Source organism: Jaculus jaculus, chromosome 8, assembly GCF_020740685.1.
Source record: "Jaculus jaculus isolate mJacJac1 chromosome 8, mJacJac1.mat.Y.cur, whole genome shotgun sequence".
Classification (NCBI taxonomy): domain Eukaryota; kingdom Metazoa; phylum Chordata; class Mammalia; order Rodentia; family Dipodidae; genus Jaculus; species Jaculus jaculus.
Window position 1 is genome coordinate 58009841 of NC_059109.1, and position 9715 is coordinate 58019555.

The window sequence follows — 9715 nt, forward strand, 5'->3', positions numbered from 1 at the left end:
GCCCAGGCTGACCTGGAATTTACTATGTAGTCTCAGGGTGGCCTGGAACTCACAGCAATCAAAGGCATGTGCAGACCACACCCAGCTGTGTATGGGTTTTACCACCTCAAACACAGGGTGAAATCAGTAATAACTCACTTAAGCTGGAAATATTAAACAAAAAATACAGATGAGGCACTGTGATGCATGCTGGTGAACCAAGAAAAAAGTGAAAATAAGAGAAGGATAGAAAGAGAAACTGAGATTTTCACTGTAAGCATTCAGAATTTACAAGTTAAACTAAAAGACTAAAAACCAGTTGGGCAGATGGCTCATGCCTGTAATCCTAAAACTTGGTTTAGGCAACAGGATTTTGACGTCAACCTGAGCTACAGAGTGAAATTCTGTCTGAAAACAAAAAGCAGGGCTTGAGAGATGGCTTAGTAGTTAAGATGCTTGTCTGCGAAACCTAAGGGCCCAGGTTCAATTCTCCAGTACCCACATAGGACAAATGCACATAGCAGCACATGCAGTGGCTAGAGGCCCTAGCATGTCCATTCTGTCCCTCCCTCTCTCTCTCTAATAAAGAAAAACAGTTTAAAAAAACAAATAAAAAATGACACATCCCTCAGCTTTTACATGATGGTACATTGCTTATTAGGATCAAATTCCTTATTGTTCTGTTTCAGTTCCTCAAGGATGCTTCAAGACCTCATATGCAGGGAATTATATCTTCTTTTTCTTTTGCAGGTTCCCCAGGATAGTTCATATAATGCCTATATATGGTAGGTGCTTAATACACACTAAAAATTGAATGACAAAATAATCATCCCTACCTTGTGCTCACAGATGAAAATTCTCACACCTATAATTCACATCATTAAGCCTCCCTCTTATGTAACAATTTAAAGGACACTCCTGGGGTGAGTACTGCTGAGTCTACAGGATTTATTATACACTAGGTTCCAACAAAGAGCTCAAAATACATATAAAAAGTTAAAAGAGAATTCCTAACTGAGAAGGTTGGTGGCAAGGTGGGCAATTGAAGGAAGAATCTATTATCATTGCTTGCCTCTAAAGAATAAGCCATATTCAGCCAGAGACTAAAACACTCCCAGCATGTCTCTGAACTGGCTCTTAACTGACATAATTTCATTAAACGTTGTACTGGCTCACAAAGTGGCAGAGGAATGTTCAGCACTGAAACATATCTATAACACCTTTCAAGGCTCAGGGTCCATTTACCAAAGAGATGGCAGAGAATGTAAGAGCCAAAAGAATGGCAGGACTACTTACAATGCAATCATCCAGTCAGAAATTGGTCTGGATATCCACAACCTCGCAGTGCCTAGTACTACCTTCATAAGACCCTCATAATAGGAGGAAAAGATGATGACATCAAAATAAGAGAGAAGCCCGGCGTGGTGGTGCACACCTTTAATCCCAGCACTCCAGAAGCAGAGGTAGGAGGATCACTGTCAGTTTGGGGCCACCCTGAGACTACATAGTGAATTCCAGGTCAACCTGGACTAGTGTGAAACCCTACCTTGAAAAACCAAAAAATAAATAAATAAATAAATAAATAAAATAAGAGAGACTAATGGAGAGAGGGAAGGGCTATAATGGAATGTGAATTTGTGAAGGAGAAACTGAGGGAGGGGAGGGAATGATCATGATTTATTATCTGTAAGTATGGAAGCTGTCAATAAAAAAAAAAAGTTGGGCTGGAGATGGCTTAGTGGATGAGAAAAGTTTGAGGATCTGGGTTAGACTCTCCAGGACCCACATAAGCCAGATGCACAAGGGGGCACATGCATCTGGAGTTTATTTGCAGTGGCTGGAGAGCCCAGTGCATCCCCTTTCTCTCTCTCAAACAAGTAAATAAAAATATATTTTTTAAAAAAGTTAGCTGGGCATGGTAGCACACACCTTTAATCCCAACACTTGGGGAGGCAGAGGTAGGAGGATCACCTTGAGTTCAAGGCCACCCTGAAACTACTCAGTGAATTCCAGGTCAGCCTGGGCTAGAGCAGACAAAAAAACAAAAAAAAAAACTTCCTTCCTACCTACCTTCCTTCCCCCACCCCCCAGGAAGGGTTTCACTCTAGCTCTGCCTCCCGAGTGCTGGCCAGCCCTCTACCTACTTTTAATTCTATTACACATAACTTCTTTCCTACCTTTGAATTATTTTTCAATAGGGGTTCACTATGTAGCCATCTCTGACAAATATAGATCTTTTTAAAATTTTTTTATTTTTTCGAGGTAGGGTTTCACTCTAGCTCAGGCTGATCTACAATTCATATGTAGTCTCAGGGTGGCCTGGAAGTCACAGCAATCCTCCTGCGCAATCCTCCTACCTCTGCCTCCCGAGTGCTAGGATTAAAGGTGCATGCCACCACACTGAGCTAGCTTGATTTCTTGATTACTAGAATGTTCTTTCTAGAGCAAATCTGTATCTTTATTCCCACAAATCAGAATTTTTTTTCCTAGCCCAAGCTGGAATTCACTCGTAGTCCTGGGCTGGCTTTGAATTCAGAGATCCTCCTATCTCTGTCTCCCAAGTGCTGAGATTAAAGGCATGTACTACCATGTCTGGCTGAAAAAAAAATTTTTTTTGAAGTAGAGTTTCACTTTAGCCAAGACTGACTTTGAGAATCACTCTGTAGCCCAGGCAGACCTTGAACTCATGACAGTCCTCCTACCTCTCTGTATAGAGTGTGTTGGAATTAAATGCATGAGCTACCATACCCAGCAAATCTAAATTTTTATTGTTCTGAAATGTATTTTTCTGTTCTGAAATATATGCTACATATATATTAAATATTATACTTTATATACTTATAATTTTTTGTTTAGTTTCGGTTTTTCGAGGTAGTGTCTCACTCTAGCCTAGGATGACCTGGAATTCACTATGTAGTCTCAGGGTGGCCTTGAATTCATGGTGATCCTCCTACCTCTCTGCCTCCTGAGTGCTGGGATTAAAGGCCTGCACCACCATGCCCAGCCGGCTTTTTTTTTTTTTTTTTTTGCAAACAGAAAGAGATAAAAGAAAAACAAAGAAAATGGGTTTGCCAGGGCCTCCAGCCACTGCAAATGAACTCCATATATATTTGCCACTTTGTGCACCTGGCCTTATGTGGGTAGGCAAGCACCTTCACGGCTAAGTCATCTCTCTAGCTTCCAGCTGTTTCCCATGTCGTTCCCCACCACCCCCACCAACAGGTAAGGTTTCACTCTAGTCCAGGCTGAGCTAGAATTCATTATGTAGTCTCAGGGTGGCCTCAAACTCATGGCGAACCTCCTACCTCTGCCTCCCAAGTGCTAGAATTAAAGGTGTGCACCACCACGCCAGACCAGCTGTTTTGCTTAAAAACTATTTTTATTTATTTATTTGAGAGAGAAAAAATATATGGGCATGCAAGAGCCTCTTGCCACTATAAGCACCATTTTGTGTGTCTGGCTTTAGCTGGGTACTATAGAATCAAATCCAGACTGGCAGGTTTTGCAAGTCATGTCCCCAAGACAAGTTTTTTGTTTGTTTGTTTTTCGAGGTAGGGTCTCACTCTAGCCCAGGCTGACCTGGAATTCACTATGTAGTCTCAGGATGGCCTCAAACTCACGGTGATCCTCCTACCTCGGCCTCCCAAGTGCTGGGATTAAAGGTGTGCACCATCATGCCTGGCTTTTTAAACTTTTTTAATTTATTCATTTATTTGCAAACAGAGAGAGAGATACAGAATGGGCTCACCAGGGCCTCTTTCCTGCTACAAATTCAATCCAATGCATGTGCCACTTTATGCATCTAGCTTTTCGTGGGTACTGGGGAATTGAACCCCATCCTTTAGACTTTGCAGGCAAGTCACTTAACTACTAAGGCATCTCTCCAGCCCTCCAGGCAGGTATTACTTATTTACTTATTTATTTGCAAGGAGGGAGAGAGAGGGAAAGAGAGAGAGAGAGAAAGAGAGCACACACACACACACACACACACACACAAGCACACATATGGGTACAAAACCAGAGCCTCCTGTGACTGCAAATGAACCAGATGAGATGCCATGTACCATTTTGTATATCTGGCTTTACATGGGTACTGGGGAATCAAACCTGAGCAGTCAGGCTTTTGCAAGCAAGCCCCTTTAACTGCTGAGCCATCTCCTCAGCCCTAAATTACCTTATATGTTTATAGCTATTATTCTGTGTCTGTTGCAGGGCTACTACTTAACCTTTCAGTTTGTTGTTTTGGTTTCGATACAGGATCTCAATATGTATCCTAGGCTGACCTCTTGCCTGTGCCTCAACTACGAGTGCGGAGTACTTTCCTACTTTATCGCTTCATTCTTCCTGATGGGTTTTAGAGGCTCATCATGAGGATGCATGCCTGTAATTCCAACACTGGAGAGGCAGAGGTAGGATGATCAGGAATTCAAAGCCAGCCTCAGCTAACTATTAACTTTGAAACCAACAAGGATACAGAAAAAAAATGTGTGTATATATATAGAGAGGGGGGGGGAGGGAGGGGGGGAGGGAGAGGAGGGAGGGAGGGAGAGGAGGTTGAGTGTGGTGCACAACACCTGGAGGCTGAGAAAGGAGGACTGTCACGATTTGTTCAAAGCCAGTTTGGGCTCCATAGTAAACTCAAGGTCAACCTAACCTGGAGTGAGACCCTGCCTCAAAAAAGAGAGAGAGGGAGGGAGGGAAGAGAACTCAGCGAAGAGTCCTTGCCTAGCATGAATAAGGGTGTTCAATCTCCAGCACCACTAGAAAAAGGAAAAAAGATTACAAGAGATGCAAAGTTGCAGTATTGAGATGATAAGGAACTGGTGTCACCTCTTTGCCCTCCCTTGTAGAAGAGAGGTCATGTGGTGTGTGCCCACAAACTAGACACTAAGACCTGTGGGCACAGTATTAGAGTATGGGTGTGGCCTACCCTGAAGGGAGGGTCTTAATGATAGAAGCAGGGAGAGGTGAGAAGGTTGGGAAGTACTGAGGCCGCTGGAGGTCAGGAGCAAGGGTGTTATATGTCCTTAATAAAAGGCCAAACAGATTATTGCACCTCCCGAATTTATTTGCCTGGGCCCAGTATCAGAAGGCTTCATCCTTATACCCTATGTATATACAAGTCATATGTATAATACTTCCCCTTTTTGTTACTTACGAAAGCTATAAACCCAACTATTTTGGAAAAAAATGAAAATATAAACTGGTTGGGGGGTTATGACACTTGCCTTAATCCCAGCACACACTCAGGAGTCTGAGGTAGGAGGACTGCTGGGAGCTTGAGGCCAGCCTAAGACTACACAGTGAATTCCAAGTCAGCCTGAACTAGAGCAAAACCCTACCTCAAAAAACCAAAAGCAGGGCTGGAGAGATGGCTTAGAAGTTAAGGCATTTGTCTACAAAGCCAAAGCACCCAGGTTTGATTCCCCAGGACCCACGTAAGCCAGATGCACAAGGGGGCACATGGATCTGGAGTTATTTACAGTGGCTGCAGCCCTGGCGTGCCCATTCTCTCTCCTTCCCTCCCTCCCTCTCTTTCTCCCCCCCCCCCTTTCTCTCTGCCAAATAAATAAAATAGCTGGGTGTGGTGGCACAGTCCTCTCCCCCTTTATTTCTCCCTCAGTCTGCCAAATAAATAATAAAATAGCTAGGCATGGTGGCACACACCTTTAATCCCAGCACTCAGGAGACAGAGGTAGGAGCATTGCCATGAGTTCAAGGCCACCCTGAGATTACATAGTGAATACCAGGTCAGCCTGGGCTAGAGGGAGACCCTACCTTGAAAAACTAAAAATAAATAAAATATTTTTTTAAAAAGCAAGAAGAGAAAATATATACTGAGTGTAGTGGTATTCTCCTGTAATTCCAACATGTAGGAATTGCAAAAGGCTCTGAAATTCAAGGTCATTCTCAGCTACATAGTAAGTCTGAGGCCAGCCTGGGATACACTAGATTGTCAAAAAGAGAAGAAGGGGCTAGAGAGTTGGCTTAGCAGTTAAGGTTTTTGCCTGCAAAGCTAAAGGACGCAAGTTCGATCCCCAGTATCCACATAAGCCAGATGCACAAGGTAGCGCATGCGTCTGAGGCCCTGATGTGCCAATTCTGTTTGTGTGTGTGTGTGTCTCCTGCAAATAAATAAAAGAGGGGAACAGACAATACACAGTACTTAAAATACTATGATAGAAATCTTAGCTATTGCAAGGGACAGCTATTATGATTGCTCAATAAATACTTTTCATATTGTGTTCCCATAAAATCCCAGAAGTCTTAAAGATAAATCAAAAGATACTATAAGATATAAACAGCAGTATTAGGGGGTACAAATCAGTTCACTAATAGAGCTGTTGCCTAGGATAATTAGGACCTGGGTTTAATATCAGGTGGGGAGAGGAAAGGGAAGGAGGGATGAAGAGAAGGGAAGAAAGATTAGCAGAGATTGGTAATCTATAATTTTTAGGCTTTATTTCTACAAGGCATTGACCCTTAGTTTAAAAAAAAAACAAAAGGAACTGGAAACCATGAGTTGACACCATGAAAAACACCAAAGGCTGGGGATAGACTCAAACATTTTACAGGTGGAAACTTTTCTGGGTCCTTACACTTAGCTTTTATGAGACAAGTATAGAATATAAATAGGAGTAGGGCCTGGCGCTGGCGCACACCTTTAATCCCAGCACTCAGGAGGCAAAGGTAGGAGAATTGCTGAGTTCGAGGCCACCCTTGGACTACATAGTGAATTCCAGATCAACCTGGGCTAGAGTGAAACCCTACCTCGAAAAACAAACAAGAAAAGAATATAAATGCGGGCTGGAGAGAGAGTCCAGCAGTTACAGCACGTGCATAGGAAGATAAGGACCCTAGTTCAATACTCCAGTACCCAGATGCACAAGGTGGCACATGTGTCTGAAGTTCCCCATTTGCATTCTTCCCACCACCCTCTTTCTCTCATAAATAAAGTATGAATGAATTGATAAAGTTGGATATGCCCACAATATTGGAACAAATTATCTTCACCAAGGTTCCCACATGACTGTAATGACTGAGTGAAGGACACAGAGGATAATCTCGGAGAGGACAGCTACGTCATAATTACTGTCAATATTTTTGTTCAATTTGAGATGGAATCCAGGGTCTAAGAGATTCTAAACAGGCAGTCTACCAGTGAACTACTCTATACCCCACCCACCATCGTTATTTTTGTTATCTGCATGTAACTCCGGCCAGGTAGTCATGGACCTTAAAAAAACAATCATCCCTACAACATGCTCCCTCCAGACATAAAATGGCCTGGATATCCATGACCCCTAGTGCCTGACACTACCTACACAAGACCATCATAAGAGGAAAAGATCATGACATCAAAATAAAAGAGAGACTGATTGGGATGGGGAGAGGATATGATGGAGAGTGGAATTTCAAAGGGGAAAGTGGGGGGAGGTAGGGTATTACCATGGGATATTTTTTATAATCATGGAAAATGTTAGTAAAAATTGAGGAAAAAAAACATCCCTACCTTGCTAAAATATAAATGAACAGATTATAAAAGTAGCCAAAGGCCTGGACCCCAAGTTTCAACTGCCAGATCCAGCAAGGCTCATTGCACTGAACCACACGGCTTCTCCACGAGGCGGGCCACGCTTCGAGGGTGGGGTGGGAGCGGACCATCGGGCGAGGAGGGCGGGGTGGGAGGCACGTGACCCGCCCCGCCCCGCCAGCCCGCGCCAGCAGCACGCGCTGCCAACCTGGTCATGTGACCTTCACGCGGCCGGCGCGGCCCCTGCTAGGCGACTCTTTCCAGCAGCCATTTTGCCCAGAACTTGTCGTCCGTGCTCCTCAGGGAGCACACCGCCACGCCACGCCGCCGCCAGACGAGCCCGGCGGCACTTGCGCTTCGAAGGAGCGTCCAGACTGTGAGGGCCAGGTCGGGCCTCACTGCACACGTCGCACCCCGGGGCGCCGAGGAGAGCTGTGGGTGCGCCTCGGCCTGCGATTGGCTTGTGGCGCGCACGTGACGCCATGGTCTCGCTCGCTCTCGCTCGCTCTCCCCCCCCCATACCTCGTCGTCCCCTTAGCCCACGAAAACACCCACGACACACTCTTAACACCTCGCGCCCAGCGCGCGGCACCAGGCGCGTGGGGAAGACGGAGCGCGTGGCAGGCAAGGCGCCTGCGCGTACCTGGGGTAGACGGTGAGCCGCCCGCGCCGCCCGCGCGCCGCTCCGGGGTCCCGGGATCGTCGCGCTGCCCGACCACCCGGCTGGCCATTGGCTGCCGGGCCTCGTCACGTGCTGCTCCCGGGCCCGCCCCTAACCGCTAATCACCTGGCACGGGGCTCGAAGCGGCGCCCTAAGTCGTTTGCACACGGAAAAGAAAGCGTGGCCAGAAGACCCCCCCTTCTGCCCTGTGTGGAGAAGGGGACCGGAGGAACCGGGCCCGAGGCTAAGTAAACTCACACCTACCGGCTTAACTTCGCGTGCCCCACCGGGAGCGTGAACCGTCGCCCTTGGGCGCTCCCCGGTGCACGCCGGGATGCGTCTGGCGCCCCTCAGTGTGCTGCGGAGCATGCCGGGAAAACCACCTCTCCCGGTTTCCTGGCTCTCACCTTGCGGGCTTTCCTTCGTGTCCCTGTGAGAGCCTCCCTACGCGGTGGTGAGGAATGTGACAGTGCACTAGACACTTGGGAGTCCCTCCTCCCCCACTTGTTCGATCTGTGTGCTCTCTGGCAAACCGCTCAGCCTTCCTTCGTGGAGGAAGCGAACGGTGCCGGCTGAATGACTGAATATTGCAGAGAAACAGCAACGGTGATTTACTTACGGCCTTTCATGGTCAGTGGGGGAGAAGGCAAACTTAATCCTGTTTACTTCAATCCCCGCTTGAAAGTGGAAGTAAAACTAGGAATTTCTCTAGGAATAGAGGAGCAACCCTTTCCTGGCCCTCCACAATTGCAGGTTCACCTGATGGGATGCTACATTGTAGCTAAGAACCCCCCCCCCCATCTACTAACTGAGAAAATATGATCTTAGATCAGAAGCGCCATATATATACATATATATATATATATATATATATATATATATATATATATATATATATATATATATATATATATATATATATTTGTTGTGATAGGGTCTCACTTTTAGTCCAGGCTGACCTGGAATTCACTACGCACTCTCAGGGTGTCTTTGAACTCACGTGATCCTCCTATCTCTGCCTCCGAAGTGCTGGGATTAAAGCTGTAGGACACCACGCCAGGCATCACGAACACACCTTTAATCCCAGCACTCGGGAGGCAGAGATAGGAGGATCACGTGAGTTCAAAGACACCCTGAGAGTGCGTAGTGAATTCCAGGTCAGCCTGGGCTGGAGCAAGACCCCTCGAAGGGGGGGGGGGCAGGGGGGGAATTCACACCTTGTCTACTTTGAATTATTTCTTTGATGTAAAACTACCATTTGGTTAGGGAAATGGCTCAGCTGTTTAAGACACACCAATTCTACCTGTCTGGGTTTGTGTGCTCGTTCTCTTTCTCTCCTTACAAATAAACTAATTTTTTTTTTTTTTAGCCAGGCATGGTGGCATACACCTTTAATCCCATCACTATGACTTCAAGGCCAGCCTGGGCTAGAGCAAGACCGTAGCTTGGGGGGGGGGTGGGGGAACTTTATCAATTCTCAAAGGGATGATAAGGCTTGAGAAATTTGTCACTCCTCAGAGTTTATATTTATAGACAAGAAA

The 9715-nt window shown here is 45.9% G+C and overlaps 1 protein-coding gene across 2 annotated transcripts in view; it reads right to left on the reverse strand.

Annotated features, from left to right (window-relative positions):
- Window positions 1-8517, reverse strand: part of Mga (MAX dimerization protein MGA) — a 137810-nt gene extending 129293 nt beyond the window's left edge. Inside the window, exon 1 of one of the 2 annotated variants that reach the window (XM_045157278.1) lies at window positions 8439-8517. The gene's annotated coding sequence lies outside the window, so the exon portion shown is untranslated. Of the gene's footprint in view, window positions 1-8156; window positions 8204-8438 lie in introns of those variants that run through there. The other variant, XM_045157280.1, reaches the window with a different exon arrangement.
- Between the last annotated feature and the right edge of the window lie 1198 nt (window positions 8518-9715).